Here is a 21,615-nt window from a genome sequence, read left to right as displayed (position 1 = left end):
CCTATCGCAACAAAATTCGGCAGAGAGTTTGCCTTTACCATAAGGAATGCTTTGAAGAAAAATTTACGAAATCGGTTAAGGATCACGCCCACTTTTATATAAAAGATTTTTAAAAAGTTCGTGTAAGAATAAAATAAGCAATATCTTTGCAAAAAAGAGCTTTATCTCAATGGCATTTAATTTACCAAGTGGATTTATAACAATAAATAGGAAAAACTTTTAATTTAAAAAAATGCGTGTGGCACCGCCCCTTTTATGACTAAGCAATTTTCTATGTTTCGGGAGCCATAACTCGAAGAAAAATTAACATATCGTAATGAAGTTGTGTGCATATATTTTCCTTATAGCAGAAAATATTTCTAGTAAAAATGGACGGGATCGGTTAAAGACAACGACACCTTAGATATAAAACAAATTTAAAAGGGTCGCACACAAGAATAATAAGCTATAACTAAGCCAAAAATATGTAGTTTTGAATCAATGATATTTCACTTATCAAGTTTTATTGTAAGAGGAAATGGGGAGAATTTTTTTTTTTTTTTTTTTTAACGGGCGGTGCCCCGTGTTATGTATAAAAGTAATTTATTTGAAATGAAATGTACAATTGAAGTTCACGCTGAGTATATAATGTTCGTTTACACCCGAAGTTAGACACATTTACTTGTTTTTCTCATCTTAAATGCAGCCATTAATTTCAGATAGCTTTACGAGCATCACTACTGTAGACTGAAACATACTCCGATCATCTGGCAGAAAGCTTGATAAAGTCTGTCAAAACCGGTAATCGTTTGTCGTTGCACAATCTTAAGTGATATTCATTTAAAATCCATTAATATCTCAAGTTATTTATGCATGCAAACAGAAAAATATTTATTGGTATATATGTGGTAGAGTTGTATGCTAGTAAGATATTGCGTACGAAGTCCACCTAGATAAGATTATATCTGCCTTGCTAAAGCGCCGCATTTGCAGAGAATGTAAACCGGCGTTTCATCCTCCAGCTGACAAAAGCGGCAGATTATTGTATGATTTAGACATAATTTACTAAGTGATATCGAGGACTACACTGTGCGGTACATTACCCAGTGAGTTTGTTGGTCCCCTCTGCCTAGATTAATGAGTTTGTCTTATACTCTTGTTGTGGAGAGTATAAACAATTTGGGATGTCTTTGCCCTGGGAATTTAATCCATCCTAAAGCCCTTGTTTTTGGATTTTCCTGATCACTGAGGACTCAATTCAACCAGTAGCTTAGAAATAATTGTGTAAGACTATAAGGCACGTAATTGTTTTTCTGACAAAATGAGGATAATCCTCCGGGATAAGCCTCGTCGTAGACATTATCTACATCCAACTTCTTTTGCATATATTTTTGGCTAAAAAATAGTGGGGTAGCATCCCTTTTGTATTGGTTTCTTGAAATTCGGCCCATAAATGCCAGCTCCTATTTGTCCGCCATCAAATTTCCATCCATATGAGAGATTCTGACCGTAGGAGCCATTGCATCACGTAGTTGCAGTACGGGATTTCCTAAGAATGTTCTCGTTATTTTTATATGCCCTGTCATATTTCCGCTCAGAGATATTTTGCGTTCTTAGTACAGCAAGTGTTGCCACTTTCGCTATTAGAATAGGGTAGTGTGGTATTTGCTACTAAAACGCTACGTACATCAGCAGGGGACATTCTCGTCGCACAAATTATGTCAGTACAAACATGTCGATGCAATGTTCATAGTTTTGTTATTGCTGTCCTTTGGGTTTTTTTCACAACTGTTCTAAATATCCAATATACAATCTTGGGAGATAACCCTGATATTTTGTCTAAAATGGCGTGCAGGCGAAGAAAGCTCCTGTTGCTTTGTTTAAGTAAGGTATCAACTAGATGATAATTCTACGTGAGGGTTCTCTCTAGTCTAACCCTTAATTACTTTGCTTCTATTAGTTTTATACTCCAGGTAAACGGCACTGGGACAGTCTTTGTTATGATTGATAGACGACTTTATTATTCCATCACCCTCCTATAATGTAGTAAGTATTGCATGCGATTGGATATTGTTTCTTCATTTATCACTGTGAGGTAGAAATCTATTGGATTTCAGTAACTGAAGGAGGTCATATATGGCTAGGGCTCACAAGAGAGGAGAAAGTACTCCTCTTTGAAGGCATCGCCTTGTGACCGCAACTCAATTGTCCCTTCCACCTTCAGACCAATTTTTCTGTTATTAAGCTTGGATAGTGCACAGAAAATCATCATTGAGCTTATATTCTTGCCAATTGCAGCTTGTTCGATAGCTTGATGTATCCTGTTATCGTGTTAATTAAAACGCAGAGGGCTATGTTTTTACATTCCAAATCCTTTTTAGAAACTAAATGAGGCTAATTGGTCGATACAACGAGAGCAGTTGCTCAGGTTTGTCTAGCTTTGCTATAAAAACTTAATTAAATTAAACCAAAATTAACGAAATTAATTGCAAAGTTTATTAATAAACATAGCTTCAATTAGCTAGAACGTCTACCATTCTACAAAGTCAAGGACAAGTACTTCGTGGTTTACAAATATTTTTTTTTTTGGATTTGTTGCAACTATCTCACATGATTGTGATATAACGTGATACTTTCGATTAAAACGTTATAGTATGACTTTTTGTCACTTCACATCACGATCATGTGTACACCACTGATCGTAAAACGAGTGGCAAGGAATTCAATTGGAATAACAACGTACCATGATTATCTCTTCTATTTTAGTGAAATCGACGGAAAGATGTACTAGTCTTAATAGGAAAGTGCTTTACTACCAGAAAAAACCATAGCAAAACAAAAACAGCTCATCTAAAAACGCACGTGCATCACCAACAGCTGAACGTTAAGCTCAATGGTTGTGAAAAAAAAAAAATAGATATGTTTGTATGTTTCGATAGAAAGATGAGAATGAGGATGTTCAAGCGAAGGTTTTTATATACGCGGCCTGCTTGCATTGACGTCAAGGAATTCAGCAAATTGGCTCTTGGCTATATAGTCAATACAACTTGTGCCTGTCACTGCGACAAGTGCAGCAACAAAAACAAACATACAGACATATGTATTATCTAGGAAAGGCTATGCATATGGTATAAGTAGTAAACATTGGTCTTTTCATTTGTATGTAGAAATATTCGTACGCGATGTGAGAATATGTTTGGGATGCGCCTCCAGTGCTGGCGACATGAAATCACTCAAGCAGCAGGAAGTATACGGCCACGGACCATGTGACCATGCATTGAGAATACGAGTATCTCTAGCATATAATTGGCACCTGCTAATCGATAGCGCAAGTAAAAGCAGCAGCGAAAAACTTATCAGCAACAACAAATCTGATATAGTTTCATTTTCATTTCCATGTAGCGATGAGACAAAATAAATAAAACGTACGGTGGTAACTGAGCACTAAACATTTTTAACGTTATAAGTAACTTGTGAATGTACAGTGACTGTTAGCAAGATGGCTCTATTTGTAAATTTTTATTTTTATTTTTAGAAAACTTGGGTTGATCACTCCGGCATACCAGACTTAAGGGATCATGTATGCTTGCAGCATCTGTTCAACATAAGGTGTAGTTGCTAGCGGGGATCTGTCTTGGGCCAAGCGGTTTGCTATATAAAGGTGCAATTATTTGACGATCCCGTGTTGGGGTTGTTCGCTGGGTTTGGAGGCCGCCACGTCAAAGAATATTGCAAGCGTTTTAAAGACTATGATTGAATGCATGTATTTGAAATATCCGGTCCATTTTAAAGGAAGATACCAAAGTACCGCTGACTGATGTTCCTGTGAATGCATAGGCTGAAATCCCCACCCTACATGAAACTCGATAGGCCGAGCATTACCATGTTATAATAGAGTGACAAGCAAAAATAAAGTGAAAGATGTCGTCGTGGTGTTGTTTATGTTATAAATAAGTGATTTTGCAACCAAGGACTGTCGATAAGCAATAATAAGTGTCTTGCCGCGATACATATCAAGCCATGAAATCCTACATAACTTTTAGCTGAATCCTTTTTTGTTCAGATAGAAAATATAAACGATCATTTCCATTCCCAGCGCGGTGTGCCATCCCATAAGGTGTCTGTTTTGACTAGTCTCGAAATATAACCATCAATTGTATCTGGTTCTATCACAAAAAGATGCATGAAACTACCAAACCAAATTTATCACGTATTGCTGCATAACATACATAGATCCAAGTCCCTCATGTGCATACTCTACGAGGTCCAAAACTTCATCCATAATCTTATGGTACCTAAGATACGTCCATCAAGTCACGAAGTCCTACATAACTTTTAGCTGAATCCTTTTTTGTTCAGATAGAAAGTATAAACGATCATTTCCATTCCCAGCGCGGTGTGCCATCCCATAAGGTGTCAGTTTTGACTAGTCTCGAAATATAACCATCAATTGTATCTGGTTCTATCACAAAAAGATGCATGAAACTACCAAACGAAATTTATCACGTATTGCTGCACATCATACATAGATCCAAGTCCCTCATGGGCATACCCTACGAGGTCCAAAACTCGATCCATAATCTTATGGTACCTAAGATACGTCCACGCTTCTGTTCAGCGAGAAAAGTACATAAGAAAAATTTGCGTAGAAAAATAGCTCGCGAAAAACGCGGACGATGATTTCCCCACCCGCCCTATCTTCTGTTCGCAAAGAGCAGTCTTCGACTTAATGTACAAACCGAGCAGGTGGAGCATACTTCTTAGCAGGGCTAAAATTTTTTATGCACTTTAAATAACCGTCTTTTGGTTACTCCCACTATAGACATCCTTAATACTAATTTCACACAGACGGCTTATCGAATAATAAAGGCAGTTTTCTACATTAAGACGCTTATTGAGCTCAATCTTCCCTACAAAATTCGAATCTATAATTATTTCATTAGTAGCTAATCGAATGCTTAATGAAGTCAAAAGCACAATGCAACCCTGTTGGCCGCGTTCCGCTTCTTAGTTTTTGGTGTGTTCAGTGCTTAAAAATGTCATTTGTCAAAGTAAATGTCATTGTCTGCATGGCGGAACGATACAAGGTGGCCGCATCGAACAGCTGATTATAACCTTTTTTATTTGATTTGATACACCAACTACAATTTTGACATTTGTCCATCGAATTTACAAGTACATGGAATTTTTTTTGTTTGTAGGTATGTCACCATGCTCCCACCTTGTATCGTTCCGCCATGATTGTCTGTCTCATCGTTCATACTAATCGAGCAATTACTTCTGTGTGAAAGCAAAAAATTTACGATTTCATTAGCAGGTGAAATGAGATCATTAAGTTTCTGTGTGAAAACAGTATAAGCATTTAAACCTACATTAGGAGGGTTAAAGGGTTACGATAAGCATGTCTGTGATTGGAAAAAGTTTCAGTTCACCCGAAACAAGTTTCATTTATCCTGATTGTTGTTCGGGAAGTGCAATGTTGATATAGATACGGTACGTTCTGGTAACAAGCACCATTAATGTATAAGCACAACTATCTTGGAACGATTTAATATGTTCACATTCAACCTTCTAAGCCGTCACGCCTCTCTCCCTAGTTTCATCAATAACTTCTTGTCGCCAGAACCTCGGCTGCTAAATAAACAGCATTCGCCACGCGTAGGACAGGTTGACAATTAGGCTTGAGGAAAAGCTCTTAAATACGCTGTCATCCCTTTGCGCTACACAACCCCTCAATTAACTAGGAATTTTAGTCACCTCATATGACAGGCATAACTGCCGCGGGTATATTCTATTGTCTCTATCATGGGGGTCTATAATAATGCTATAAATTATTGTATATATTAACATTTTCCTAGGCAAGTCACAATTTATTTTCAAAATGTCTCTGGCCATAGGACTGAGGCCAACTTGATTTTTGATATGAGCACGCATTTGGAATATGATATATTCGTTATAATCGAAACATGGCTCAACTCTAATTTTTTTGATGGTGAATTCTTTGATCCTAACTTATATAATGTCTACCGCAAAGATCGTGACTACTGCAAAACTGGACTTTCTAGAGGTGGTGGAGTCTTAATTGCAGTGCGCCGTCATTTTCGGTCATCACTCGTGGACCTGTCTGACATGGATTCGTTGATCGACCAGCTTTGCGTCTCTGTCCAAGGTAGCTCGAAATTGTTTGTAAGCGCTTCATATATTCCTCCGTCTAGTGCGGATTCTGTATATAAATCGCATGTTGACAATATCGTTAGTTTAATACATACTGAGGATGGTAGTAACTTTTGTATCTTAGGCGACTTCAACTTACCAAATATCGAATGGTCTTATGTTGACAATAACTTCGTTCTACTTCCTAAAAATGTAAATAGTTGCGCTGAAATTATCCTCACTGATAATCTTTTAAGTGTCAATCTCTTCCAGATAAATAGCTTCAGAAATCAGTTATCAAGAACACTTGATCTTATATTTATTAACGATAATATTAATTATTCGCTAACTGAATGTCTGGGTCCACTGTCGTGTTTCGGTATTCACCATATCCCGCTTGTTTTTGGTGTTGAATTTTATAATTTTGAAAGCATTGTTCCTGATAATGCTACTCCTAGTTACTCATTTAGGCGTGCGAGCTTTGCTAATATTTCCCGAGAAGTTTCTTTAATTGATTGGGAAGCTATTTTTTTCTGGAAGTGATCTCTCACGCTGTTTCAATGCCTTCAAAGGCCTTATCAATGAGATTTGTAGTTACAATATTCCGCGGAAAATTAAAAAGTGTTACAAAATTCCTTGATATACTACTGGGCTCAAGTGGCTAAAGAATTTGAGGAATAGATTTTTTAAAAAATTCAAGACTACAATGTCTTGGGTGTCTAAAATCAAGTACATTCGCTACAACAGGAAATTTAAAGCGTTAAGTAAGAGGCTGCGTATTTATTTCACCCGAAACTTCGAATCTTGTATCAAGGACAACCCTAAAGCTTTTTGGAATTATGTAAAATCCAATAAAGCTACCTCGAGTATTCCCTCGTCAGTTTTTTATAGTTGGTTTCATACCTCTTCACCTATGGAGTCGGCTAACCTTTTTGCAGACTTTTTTCACTCCAATTTTGATACTCAGCCAGTTAGTGTTCCTGAGTCCTCCTCAAAGGTAGTCTCTCCCATCAACTTCGGGGCTCTTACTCTTTCTCTAGATGACATTGTTATAGGAATCCAGAACCTCAAGTCGTCTTCTTATCTTATCTTATCTCTTTAAAAATTGTCTGATTCTAGTCACCCCGCTTCTCTTAATCTTCAACAAATCTCTCGAGTACGATGAGTTCATTGATGCTTGGAAGATAACCTTCATATCCCCCATTTTTAAAAGTGGTAATAAAAACAATGTTGCCAACTATAGACCAATTGCGAAATTATCTACTATCTCTAAACTTTTTGAGTATGTTGTAAAACAAAAAATTAGTTTTGCTGTCAAGCAATTAATTAGTGATAGTTAACATGGTAGTGATAGTTAACCTGGTAGATCCACGGTTACAAACTTAGCATTTTTTCTGAATTTTGCCTTGCAGCCTTCAACAACCGTTTTCAAGTCGACACGGTTTATATGGATTTCTCCAAAGCATTTGATAAAGTCAGTCATCAAATCTTGATTTCCAAACAAGCCAGATTGGGCTTTCACTCTATATTTTTGAATTGGATTAAGTCCTACCTTCACTCACGCAAATGTGTAGTTGTTGTTGACAATACTCACGCCAATCCTTTTATTGCATCCTCAGGAGTACCGCAAGGCAGCATTTTTGGGCCCCTGCTTTTGTAATTTTTATTAATGACATTTCAGCCTGCTTTCAGCATTCCCATTTTTTGCTGTACGCTGATGGTCTGAAGGTGTTTACAACTGTTTCTACTCCTTCTAATTCAGAAAATATTCAGTCTGATATGAACACCGTTGCTGATTGGTGCCGTAATAATAATCTGCCTTTAAATATTGGTAAGTGCTTTCACGTAACCTTCTCTAAGTCTCGTGGCACAATTCCCACTTCATATTATATTGACGGCTCTCGACTGTCCACACGTACTGAGATTTCTGGCTTAGGCGTAGTTTTCGACTCGCAGTTTTCGTTGACATAACCTCGATAATTGCTAAATCCTACTCGGCGATTTAGCTTTGACTTAACAGATCCTTATACTCCTAAGTTGCTGTTTACGTCTCTCGTACGCTCTAAGTTGGAATATGCTTGCTTTATCTGGAGGCCTTATCATGACTGCCATATCAAAAGGCTCGAGGGAGTCCAAAAAGTCTTTTTATGGTTTGGCCTGAGGTCTCTGACCTTTTCCCGATTCCCTCTTATAATGCCAGATGTGCACTCATTAGCCTTCAATCACTTCTAAGTAGGAGGACCATTCTTTCTCTTACTTTTGTCTATGATAATATTAATGCTGTGATTGATTCACCACGTTTACTCGAGAGTATTTGTCTCCAAATACCCCCTAGATCACTTCGAAATTGGGATATGTTTTATATTGATTGCGCCCGGACCCTCTATGCCTCTAACTCTCCCATTTTTAAAGCACTGAGGGAGTTCAATACTATCTCAAATTCTTTGGCCATTGACTTTTCTTTGCCAAAGACCACCTTCAAATCTTTGTTGAGTATAATAATTTTTTGATTGTATTGCTGAGGTCTGTATTTTTAAGTACAAACTCAAGTAGTCTGTAAGAACATTAGACTATTTTTGAAATTAAATTAAATAAAAAAATAATTAATAAATAAGTTTAAAAAAGATATATTTAATAATCATCTTACAGAAAATTTAAAGAAAAAAGGAACATTTTGTTTTTAACACACTGTACGTAGCTGACGTCGTAAATATTTGAGTTGGGGTTGGAAGTTAGCTACCATATAGTGACTGGTGACTCTTATAGCTGCTGGCCTGTGATACCCGTTGACTAAAGCGTCAGTTACCCACGAACGGACGTAGAAAAAACGTGTCAGCTGACACGACCTAACTTATGAGTGTGGAATGTAAACGAAAACTCACCGACGTTCAACGTACGTACGTAATTTCTTCGTAAGAACGTGTCAGCTGATCGCTCTCTCACATGACAGAGTTGCCTATTAAATATTTTGTGTGCTATGTTTGGACCGTTTGCAGTTAATATACAAAAATGCCTAATGATTGTTTCAAATTTTGTTAAAATATCTCGAAATTATTATATGAAATTGCAGATTACAAATAATTGAACAAGAAATTCTTATGCACAATTTGTTTCTGCCATTTATACTATGGAAAATTGTAATTCCAAAAGTTGATATTTGCATAAGCATGCATGCAAACTGATCAATGGCAGCAGTGCTTTGCTATAAACAATATACACAATATATATTATGTACATATACACAGACGCACACATTGATTCCTACGGGCTTGAGGGTTCGCTCAAACGTGTTTCGTACGACAAATGTCCGTACGTACGACACACGTCGGTGCATAACTGACGCTTAAGGGAATGCACGCTGATCGCATGTACTTTATTTGGCATTGCCTTTAAAGTACTCCTGCAAGTAAGTACTTACATGCAAGTGGACAAAGAGTGAGTAAGTGAACAGTTTAAGTCACAGTAGCTGCTGGAAAGGGTTGACTTTGCGGTTGCTAAACCGCGCCAACTATTGGATGCGTGTGTCTCTTGTGTTGAGTGCTGACTGCGCATGCCTGCCTGTCGATTCAGCATTTTTGTGATTGTGCACTAGGAAGCACGAGATGCAAGTCCATAGGAAAAGTACTTATGTTTATTAATACACGTGCGTGTGTGTGTTTATCTCTTAGTTGATGATTTCGTTTGTCGTTTGACTTGTAGTTCGCCATTGGGTAATTGAAGACGAAGGGTGCTTGCGCACATATATCAAATGTAATTTTGCCATCAATCATTCCAACTTGTACTGAATACGTCAGTCAAAGCCATTTTGAACAAATCGCATATATGTATATGCACATATATGTTTATATATGGAAATGGTATAAATTTAATATACGTATGTAAATATATGCTTAAATATGTATGATTCGAAAGCACACACACGCCATTGCGCTGCTTATGGAGCTTTTACACGAATATGCGATGACCTTGCCTTCGAGGAATTTTGTATATGATCTACGCATAAATACGTAAGAAGTATTATCATGTTTCTTACTATAGCTTAACGTGGGCAGAAATGTCTCAATAGGCTTGTAGATTGATGGCGTCGGAACTAGTTTTGGTTTTACATTAGATTGCGAAGGGTTGCGATAAATGAAAAAATTTAAGAGCAACTAAATTAATCATTAATAATATTATTTGGCGGCCACCGTGGTGTGATGGTAGCGTGCTCCGCCTATCACACCGTATGCCCTGGGTTCAACTCCCGGGCAAAGCAACATCAAAAATTTTAGAAATAAGGTTTTTCAATTAGAAGAAAATTTTTCTAAGCGGGGTCGCCCCTCGGCAGTGTTTGGCAAGCGCTCCGGGTGTATTTCTGCCATGAAAAGCTCTCAGTGAAAACTCATCTGCCTTGCAGATGCCGTTCGGAGTCGGCATAAAACATGTAGGTCCCGTCCGGCCAATTTGTAGGGAAAATCAAGAGGAGCACGACGCAAATTGGAAGAGAAGCTCGGCCTTAGATCTCTTCGGAGGTTATCGCGCCTTAAATTTATTTTTTTTTTTTTAATATTTATTGATAACATATTGCAACAGCCTTTAAGGAGGCGGAAGCTTTACATCTTCACAGCACATTTTGTCGGGCAGCCTTAACTTTTGGCTGGATATGAGTTCTTGGTAGGCTAGGAAGGTTCCTATCAGTGAAATTCGGTGCACCGTTTCCAACTTTTTTCTTGGAAGGTCTCTGGTGCTTTCCACCAGACCAAAATTCCATAAAATTGGGCAGGCTTAACCACCATATCACACATTAAGCCCCCATCCGGCCGCAGCACATACAACCGAGGCTTTCCTAACTTCCTCTCCTATTTATAAGAGCTCCATGGGATCTTTCTTTCAAGTACAATGCCGAGGTACTTAACGCTATACAATTAAGGACGAATTGAGTATAGTTTTCTTGAACATATTCGTAGATAAAAATAGCTCAATTGTACTGTGGTTTACAGCTAGTCACCAGGATTTAGACAACCTAGTCACCTCACATAGATATCCCTGCAAAAATTTCAACAGAGTATCACAAAATGTCTTTCCGATTAGGATTGCCTGTTCTCAAGCGTAAACTTGACAGCCCCGCATTCAAGGTCTTGAAGTAGTTCGCTTACAAGCACGACCCAGAGAAGGAGAAACATAATACACTGTCAAATGATATATAGGACCAGAGGCGATTTCACACCCAAACCTGATAAAGCTATATATATAGAGCGATTCACCTTTCTTAACAGGAACGAGGGAAGACTGATCGAACTGAAAGACATAAAAGCTCTTCCCTGCTTTTGAAAGGAAAGTGACTTTGACATTATTCCAAGATTTGTGAATATCACCTAAAATAAGTGCGTTGGCGAAGAAAGCAGTCACACCACTTAAAGTAATTTAAAAAAGACTTCAGCTACACAGCAACAATGCCATTATGGTCTTAAATATGATTTGATATCCGGTGAAAGCTTGTATGCTCCTTTAAATGACTAGCATAGCACTTTTTAGTCAACAAGCGCGGACGGTATGAGAACGAAGTCCTATGCTCCTGGGAAACTTAAGGGACTCCTCAGCGCTCATTGCCTAGCCGTCATCTACCTCTCTCAAGTAACACAACCCAAAGTAACGACTTTTCCTGAGCATCGGTATTCCCCCAAGTTTTTTCAAAAGCTGATCCAGTAGTCCCCCTTACCATCCTTAACCTTCTATATCTCAAAGTCTGAAGGTATCTATGCAACTCGTCCAAACTTTTGAAAAGACGACTACTGAAAGCACTGTACACCACGAAGATATTCACGTATAAGCTAACATGCAGCTATTTTTCAGGCTGCTCAAAAATGCTTTGAAGTCGGCAAAGAAATGATGAGCGATAGAAGAGAAGGCCTGGAGATAACGCGAAATTATCCAATATATACCTATTTTTGGAAATCGAGTTTTTGGGAATTTTTAATTTGTGTATCAAACTCCTCGAAACACTACGGACTTATTCAGTCTAATTGAGGTCCTCATGGACCCGTCAGTTCGACCTCGTAAACACGATTTTCGAAAATTCTCTTATTTTTTCTTCTAAATGCACACGTACGAGGACTTAAGAGTTGGGACTGAGCGCTATTTGGGAATCAAGAATGAACCCAATTTGAAGTACCAATGAAAACGGGTATCGCGATTATATGGTTATAGGCAGGGCGGTCGTGTTCGAATAACTTGGCTTCAAACTTTTGGGAGACTTTTCGATTTTTTTTTTTTAAATAATGAAAACTTACTCCCAAATCTCAGCTCAACAAATCATATTTAGCCCACACAATAAGACAATGTCATTGCTTCAAAATTGTAGCAACATTCCTTAGAGCAAACAATATCACACACAAACACAAGAAGAAATGAACAAAAATGCCAAACATATAATCCTTATTTGGTATTTGAAGAATGTCATACTGCATGTCCACTGCAATTCCTTTCACCTGCACAACTCGCTATCCCCTCAGTTTTTAGGATTAACATAAACTTTTTTTTTTAATTTACAATTTTTTTTCAGGTGACATGCACCTGTTCGATGAAACTTTATGTAACAATACATGCAATAGTGTGTACCCAAAATTACAACAATCGCTTAGATGTAAAAAAGTAAAAAAAAAAGCAATAACAGTAGCAAAAAACATCCAGAAAGTATCCAATGTCAGCAGTCGGCAGCCGCTAAATGTGTGTGTTTTTTTTATGTACGCTGATGTCTCGACTAGCTGACAGTATCGCTGACACTCAATCTTTCAATCAGTTTTAAGCTAACTTGCCGATCATTCGATACATCGATCGATCCTCTATTGAGCGATCAATTCTTCGTTCGCATCTTCGCAGCGCTGCCCTCATCGTCATCGTCAAAAAAATTACACAGTTTTCAGCTTAAAGTTTTCAAGGCATGCAAGCTTATCGCCTGACAGCGATCGCAATAAGCGACTCCTCAATAGCAACTGCGTGCCAAAAGTATTCTAGTTAAAACTAGAGTAGAAGTAGTGGAAGAGTGTTCGAGTTTTTCCTTTCTTGTGTTGAACAAGTGCAACAATAAGTTGAGAAAGAAAAGGAAAAGAATTTTTCACAATTGAAGAGAAATAAATTCAGCGAACAATACAAAAAAAGTAAGCGACAGCAATATCAATGGTAAAGTTAGGTAGTATAAGAGAAAGAAACGTACGCAGAATACAACTACTATTTAATACAAGGTAAATAGTATTTATTTTTGAAGTTATTTATATCACTCGAAAAAAAATTACTAAATATTTCTGAGTTTTTTTTGTTTTACTCGGAAAATATCAGTTATTTTTTGAGTTTTTTACTTTGCTCAAAAAAAGTTGGTATTCGGAAAATTATATTTATTTTTAAATTTTTTTAATTCGCTCGTAAGTTATAAGTAAATCTTTGAATTCGATTTCGCTCGGGAAATAGTAATTATTTTTGGACTATTTTTGTTTCGCCTAGAATTTTGGTTTTTTATTGGGCTTGGAAAATTGTAGTAATTTTTGAGTATTTGTAAATGGTAGTATTTATTAGTAGTATTATGTTTTAAGTTTTATAAAGTCGCTTGGAAAATAATAGTAATTTTTGGTTTTTTAAATCACTCCGAAAATTGAAGCTGTTTGTGGGTTTTTTTATTTCGCTCGGAAAATAGTATTTTTTTTTATTTCACCCGTAGTGTAATAAGTATTTTTTGATTTTTTATTTCGCTTCCAAAATAGTAAATATTTTTATTTTTAGTTATTAGTTTTGTGTGTTTTTAATTCACTCGAAATAATTTGATACTTCAATGTATTTTTGTTTCGGTCGAAAAAAAGTATTTTTGGAGATTTCAATCGGAAAATACTACTTATATTTTTAGTTATTTTTTTGAAAAGTTGATATTTATGACTTTTTTATTTCGCCCGGAAAATTATAATTATTTTTTTATTTCGCTCGGAAAATATTAATTACATTTTTGATGTGTTTGTTTCGTCCGGAATTTAACAGGGATTTTTAAGTTTTTGTATTTGGATTTGAAAATAATAGTTTTTGATTATTTTCTTCATTCGGAAAAAATAGTTGTTTTTTTAAGTTTGTTTTTCGCCTTACAGGTAGCTTTTGGTCTTTTTTTTTTTTAAATAACTCCGATAATAGAAGTGGTTTTTTTAGTTTTTTTATTTTGCTCCGAAAATAGTAGTTATTTCAGAGTATTTTATTTCGCTCATAAAATAGTAAAAAAAAGAAAGTACTTTTCCCTTTCTTTTTTCTTTTTTTTCGAGTATGTCACGCGAAATAAAAATCTCAAAAATAGCTTTTATTGACATAGCAGGAACTGCGACCTCGACGAGAACATAACAGAGAGATTTACTTGAATCCGGTTTCTAACCAAATACACCATAACCTGGATAGTTTCACTACACATTCCGTATCGTGTGGCTTAGCCATCAACCTAAATAAAACGAAGCGACTTCCTTTCTGGAAAAGGTACACTACCCTTGAACGCAGACTAATCTTATTTGGAAAGCATAGTTGTCTGACATTATTAGGAGGAATAAAAGAAACAAAACGTTTTGGAAGCTTAATTTGGAGGATAGATCTAGCTGTGCCTACATCTACTTTATTGCCATCGAGGGCTATTTTGCAAATGAAAAGGTCTGTCCCCAATAATGGTGCCCTGACAAAAAATGGCGTTCCCTTTTGTGCAGTAATGACCTATTTTTAAGAAAACATGTAAACGATGCAACTTTTTCATCTAACACGTGTACTGGCAATTAGTGGAATGCTGAATCTGTGCCCGGTTCACATGTTTGTTGAAAAAGCTCCTGATGGGGTTGTAATAAGGCTGCGTGACGAGGAGTAGAAACTTCAAAACCATTAGTATGCCAGCATTCTGGTCTAATACGATTTCTGAGAACGTACTCTATCATGGTTATTAGCTACACCAATTATGTATTCCCCCAGAAAGTGTGGAGTTCATCTGAAGAGAATTTCTGTTAAGTTCTCAAGGATGGATCTGAATTAAATTGAAAGATTGCGGGGAAGTGTTTTGTTATGAGCAGAAATTTAGGCTACTTGATCACTGTATCTCCCTCAAAGCGGAGGTCGTTGCCGTTAAGGACGAATTTCGAGGTGCCACGGGATTTACCATCCCTGATAACTTTGACGCGGATATTTTGGTCTGAGCGGATTTCAGTGCTTGAAGCTTTGGACTTCCGCTGGTTATTTTAGGCCGGTTTTTCAAGGTTTACTAAGGCATATTAATCTAAGTTTGTATTGGAATGTTATCAGGGCACTGCTCAAAGAGATTATATGCAGAGAGCTAAATCTTTTGAACTACCTGACCTGCGACGTATAAAAGATGACGTTAATATCTCGGCCGCGATGTTGTCTTATCTTGGAAAATTGGCCACGTTGGACATCAGATTCTTTCGAAACTAAAAATAGCCGGTATAGCAGTCTCGACCTTATATCAAAATGGACCGAAATTTTATCCATATTAGCAAACTCCTTCATGTGGGGAATATTGTCACTCGAGCACTCCAAAAATTAACATAGGAAACTTTCGCCTTAAAACTAAGCTAGTACCTACGTCTTTACCTACGAAATGCATGCTATGCGCCCCAAATGTGGCTACAAAACGAATCAGTTATTATAAAATTTATTTCAAGTTTTCCAAGCAATTTTTCTCACAAGAGAAAAGCACTTAACGCCGTTGAATTTTTTTCAAGAATTAATGAAGCGGAAAACCGTAAAGAAAAGAAAAAAACATAAAATTGTGCCGATCACACCCTTTTCTACGCCCATTATCCGAAATTATTGCAATTGACAAATTCAAATTGACAAATCTTAACTTTTTACAATAAATAAGCTAGGGCCAGCAATCCACCTAAGCTGATGCATCTATGCTTGTCCATATACAAATACATTTTTATGGAGCAACAAACATCGCGCATTTGCCTTTCAATATAAAATTTATGTTATGAAAATAATCATGACCCCAGCATTGCCCAATGACCCATGATGATTTTAAGTGCTTTTACTAGCATTAAAAAGTTCACTATTAGTCGCCTTTCCGCTTGTGGCAATTGTCGGTGTTGCCGCGTATTCCGTCAAACGTTGGTGTACCGCTGTCAGACCAGACGTACATATGTCAGCCTATTCTGCGCTTCTTATCAATATGAAAAGCAGAAATGTTGCTACTGCTTTATAGGCTCAAGTAAAGTTTATACCGTTTGCCGCTTTTTAGTCTTTTTTTTTAAATTTAGCCCCATTGTAGGCCCTTGTGAAGCGCACCTATTTCTTGTTAATCATTTTTTTTTATCTTTTAATATCTTAAGACAACAATAAGTGTGCAACATATTCAAATGTCGTGTTGAAGCGGTCTGAGCACACTCACCGTAGATTGCACAGCCGAAGCGCTCGCACAGTGGGCGATTCTGAATAAAAAGTATATACAAAATTATTGAAATAAAAAATAGATAAAATTATAATTTCTATAGGGACATCGTGACAAATGTGAAATTACGTATGCTGAAATTCTTAATTTAACCACCCTCCAAATAAAAGAAAACAATTCAGCACATTATTGGTTCTTTGATTTGAAAAAAAAAAAAAAACAAATGGCAACTTGAATATGGAATTTTTTATTGGTGATGACAAAGGTGGCAGACCTGTGATGGGTTAAGCATTTAAGGATATACTGATATTCTGTTCTGACTCTTTAGAACATGTCTTCAGCAAATGGCACTATTTCAGAACCAGCGCAATTATAGCATTAAGAGTGGGTTCTAGTTCTAATTATGTCTCCTGGTAGGCTTCCCTCCTACTAGCATTTTTAACATTATGATGACCAAATGGCAATGATGATTCGGCTTTGGTGATTAAGAGGACGAATAGTTATTTTTTATCATTTTATTGATCGTTATTTTAGTGGACTGTATGTAATTTTTTTTGTTCTTGTAGAAGAAATGAGGCTGCTAAACACCTGTAACACCTTGGTATGAATTTAATTTGGGTGAGCGCTTGTGGCTCTGAGTTAAAAGATTCCTCATTTCACTGCAAAACCTCGTCAGTAACAGCAGGTGTAGGATGTGCGAGCTGTTGGAAGAAACGGTTGAGCACGTTCTGTGCTAGTGTACTGCGCTCGCCAGGTTAAGGCTCCAGCTATAAAGGTCGGCAGAAATTTCAAATCTTGAAGCATCAATAAAGGTAGGTCTTCAAAATCTTCTAGCATTTGCCAATAGGGCGGAGTTTTTCTATAACATAAGTCCTGGCACCTGACTGGGGTTATTCCGTTTGGTCCACAAACAAATTCTAGTAACACTATGAACACATTCAGTCTTAATGGCTCACTTACTAATTGAGAATAATAAGTGCACTTAATGGCTGCTGAAACAAACAAAAAAATAAATGTTCATAGTTTAGTCACTTAAACACTTCCCTCTTTGTAGACCTTTGGGATGCGTTGTCAGCACGTTCAGTCATGGATGGTTCTGTGACATTCAGTGCCTTTGATGGATTAATTTGAGCTCAATTTTAGCATTCTTGATACAAATGTGGTTGCCAACTGCCCCGTTGTGCATCCAATTATTACCAGTGTGAAGCTGTCGTTTTGCGTAGCTATCTCCTAATCTTTTTGCAGGGTTGTGGGAACTCCTTTTTATGGTTGAATTTGGGATAATTCCAACGCTGTTTTGTTTCGGGACCATATGAAGATTTTTTTTCCGCATTCAGGATTAATCCGGACTAACTCATGCATCGGGATTAGTTCGGGCTATTCCGGGATCATAGCGAATCTTTTTTCCTGGTAGTTCAGAAACTATTTCGAAATATTTGCTGGCTTATATTTTTGATAAATGCAGGATTTTTCTGTAATATTTTCAAGACTGTTTCGGAATCATACGAGAAAATTTCAGAACTATTTTTGAAAAATATTTTCCAGGTCATTGCGAGATTATTTCAAGACCTCTTCAGGATTGTTTCGGAGTAATTTCAGCACTATTTTGGAATATTCCTTAAAAAATGGTGCTCAGCCGTTTAAACCGATTTTAAAAGTAGTATTTCGGGATCACTTCACTTAAAGTTAAATACAATACTCTTTGGTAATATTTCTTTTTTAAACCTGAGTTAATATCTGGGTTCCAAATGCATATTTCGTTTAAATTCCTTTAGCTCAGAATGACTCATTATGTAGAGACTCACCTTCTGCATAACAAAGCGGCGTTATTGCTGTGGGTTCGTGTTCTGGAGTTAAATTTCCCATTTAGGGTCAATAGTCACATTTTGCCTAATGGTTATACAAATTATATTTACAGCTGTGTCTGATCAATGCAAAGCTTCTAGGACTCTGAAAATTACATCAACTGCTCGATAAGCCTTGAGATGGACCTGTTACAGACATTCGATTTTTTTTAGCCTAATGCTAAATAAAATAACTCTAATAATAGGGGATTCACATCCCGGGCAAAGCAACATGAAAATTTTAGAAATAAGGTTTTTCAATTAGAAGAAAATTTGTCTAAGCTTGGTCGCCCCTCGGCAGTGTTTGGCAAGCACTCCGATTGTATTTCTGCCATGAAAAGCTCTCAGTGAAAACTCATCTGCCTCGCAGATGCCGTTCGGAGTCGGCATAAAAAAAGTAAGTCCCGCCTCGCCAATTTGTAAGAAAAATTAAAAAGGAGCACAACGCAAATTGGAAGAGAAGCTCGGCCTAAAATCTCTTCGGACGTTATCGCGCCTTACATTTTTTTTTTTTTTTAATAGTAGGCAAACACCTTTTTAAATAAGATAGAGAGGTTGAGGGAGATTGATTTCCCTTGGTGCTCCCAACAGGCGTCATTTATCACTTCATAGGAATAACAGACGCATCTTGCTATGCAACGGCTAAAATTTGCGTAGGCAGACAAGTTCCTATTAATGGTAGGGAGGTTTCACACACATGTGCCCTTAAAGTGCCAAGCTGTAGGGGCGATACATAAATTACACGACGCTCAGTTTGCTATGAAAAGTTATCGGTAAATGTTTGTCGAAGTGTTATACACTTTTAATCAATAACAAGTGCTAGTTTGTTGTCGGAAAGTTATCGATTTTTCATCGAGCAGTTATCGATTGGTGATCGGAAGGTTATCGATAAATTATCAAAAATATATCTATTTCTCGTCAATGTGTTTCTAGTTTGTTATCAGCGTGTTATCGATTCATTTTCGAAAAGTTATGGATTCGTGTTAAACAAATTATCAATATGTGAGCAAAAGATGATCAATTTGATATCGGAAAACTATTGATTTTTTAACGGAGTGTTACCAATTTGTTATCGACTACGCATATGTTTGTTATGAAACAGGAGGTAGATTCAGTATGTGTGAGTTTTAAATTTGGGTTGGTGTCCAAATTCTGTATGTACAAAATTCTAAAAACAAAATTTTCCTTTTTAAAATTCTGCTTTTTTAAAATTCTGCTTTCAAAATTTTGTATTACAAAATTGTGTAATACAAATACGCTCCCTTTAAATTTGTATCAAAGAAAATTGTACATTTCAGAACTCACACTCTCTGAATACAGCTCCAGATATCGACGATAAAACTTCAGTATAAAATCGATGACACATCTGTAACCCTGCTAAGCGGAGAATAACTAGATCAATAAAAAACTCATGGCTCAGCAAAAGATTTCGCTGTCAATGAGCCGATAGTATAACAATAACTTTTCGGTATCGGTTGTTACAGATAAATTTCTTGTTTCTGCCAAAGTTGCTTTGTAGGTGGTTTAACCTCAACTCGTTGGAGAGTTCTAGTTAACTTATTATACATCGATTTTCACGAATACTTAGTAGTTACGCCTATTTTATACCTTTCATGACAATGAAATGTCGTATATATAATAATACATATATCCCACACAACTGATTGTGCAGATTTTATGAATTTTTAAAATTTCAACACAATATTGTTCAGCTTTATTTATATAAGGTTTGAGGTCCTCGGCACAGCCGAAGGCAGTCCCGTTCGTACTTGTTAATTTTTACCTTTTATCACTCCAAAATCGCACACTGTCCACTCCTGCAAATTCAGGCGCCTGCCAAAACGAAATTTGGCGCAGTCCATGCACCGCAACTTACTGACATTTTTGATTGGAATTCTCTTTACTACTGTTTCCCCTTTCTTCAAAGTAAAATAAAATATATACATTATCTACATACTTAACTGCACATACAACATTTCATCAGCTCTGAATATGTCACTGTTTTGTGTAAAAAGTCTTTTTTTTTATATTTGAACATTTTTATCCATCTTATCTACACTCCCCTGCACTGATACATTGATTATTTACTTATTTACATATTTACTATTTTATATGTTTATTTAGGGTTTTTATTATTTTTGGTTACGCTTAAGTGATAATTCTCCCCTTCAGTCTGCATTCGAATAATTTTCCTCTGTTATTGCTGCTCGGGCAATTGTATCAATAGCATAAATTTATAAATGTAAGCAACACATTAATATGACATTTATGAATTTATTGTTTGCCCATCATTGACAATGTTTGTTGAGGGGCAATGGAGCATATCAACTTAAACATATAGCATATGTTAATTTGTTAGCATGCACTGTAACATGCGTGCACCCTCAAAAACTTCCGATTGTGGCAAATGGTGTTAATGAAGCTACTATAAATTATTTATGTAAAGTTATATCGTATTGACCGACAAGCTCTTCGATTCAATGATGTAAGCAATGACTAATTCTTAGTGAAAAACTATTCTAATATATTTCGTCAATTGTTGCGACATCGAAATACTACCTATTGCTTCTGGGTTAACATTTCTGAAAATGAAACATTAATTTTGATTAATTGCATTTAACGGTTAATAATAATCATACAAATTCACCAAATTTCAAAATTGCAAGGTGGTACGGGTCCATGGAGCTTTTCCAAAATTTTTAAACTGTCGTGCTTTGCTACACCATACCACTACTGAGGTGAGATATCAGTTACATTTAGTTATATACCGAAAAATATAAAAAATTTTTTTACCATGTACCTTGAAAAAATGTGTTTAAGTTCGTGTGTATATAATAGCAAGGACACACCCATGCCAAATTTCAACATGATCTCTTGAACGCCTTTTGATTTACGGCTTGTGCAACTTTAAAACTTTCTTCTTTTTATTGTAGACTAGCAGAACCGTCAGACGTTGTTCTGCCCTAAATTTGGTCTATCTCCATATATTTCAATAAGCTTTTTCTGTCTAACTCGCCCCCCCCCCCCTCCTCACTTTTTCTTAATCCTTTTATTCACTCCTCCCTCCGTATTTTCGCTTCATCTATCTCTATTTTCGTCTCACACTTTCTTTTACTCAGTCTTCTTCTCCTTCCGTCTTTTCTCTTCTCTAAACTTTTTCCCATTCTTCTTTATCCCTTATTACCAGGCAAATCGAATAGGACTTATGTAAATAGTTATGCGGGTATTATTAATTCATGTCTTTATTTC

The sequence above is a fragment of the Eurosta solidaginis genome, chromosome 5 (genome assembly GCF_040869045.1).
Source record: "Eurosta solidaginis isolate ZX-2024a chromosome 5, ASM4086904v1, whole genome shotgun sequence".
In the NCBI taxonomy this organism is placed as follows: Eukaryota; Metazoa; Arthropoda; class Insecta; order Diptera; family Tephritidae; genus Eurosta; species Eurosta solidaginis.
The sequence above is the reverse complement of the archived record's forward strand: the minus strand, read 5'-3'. Positions refer to the sequence as shown.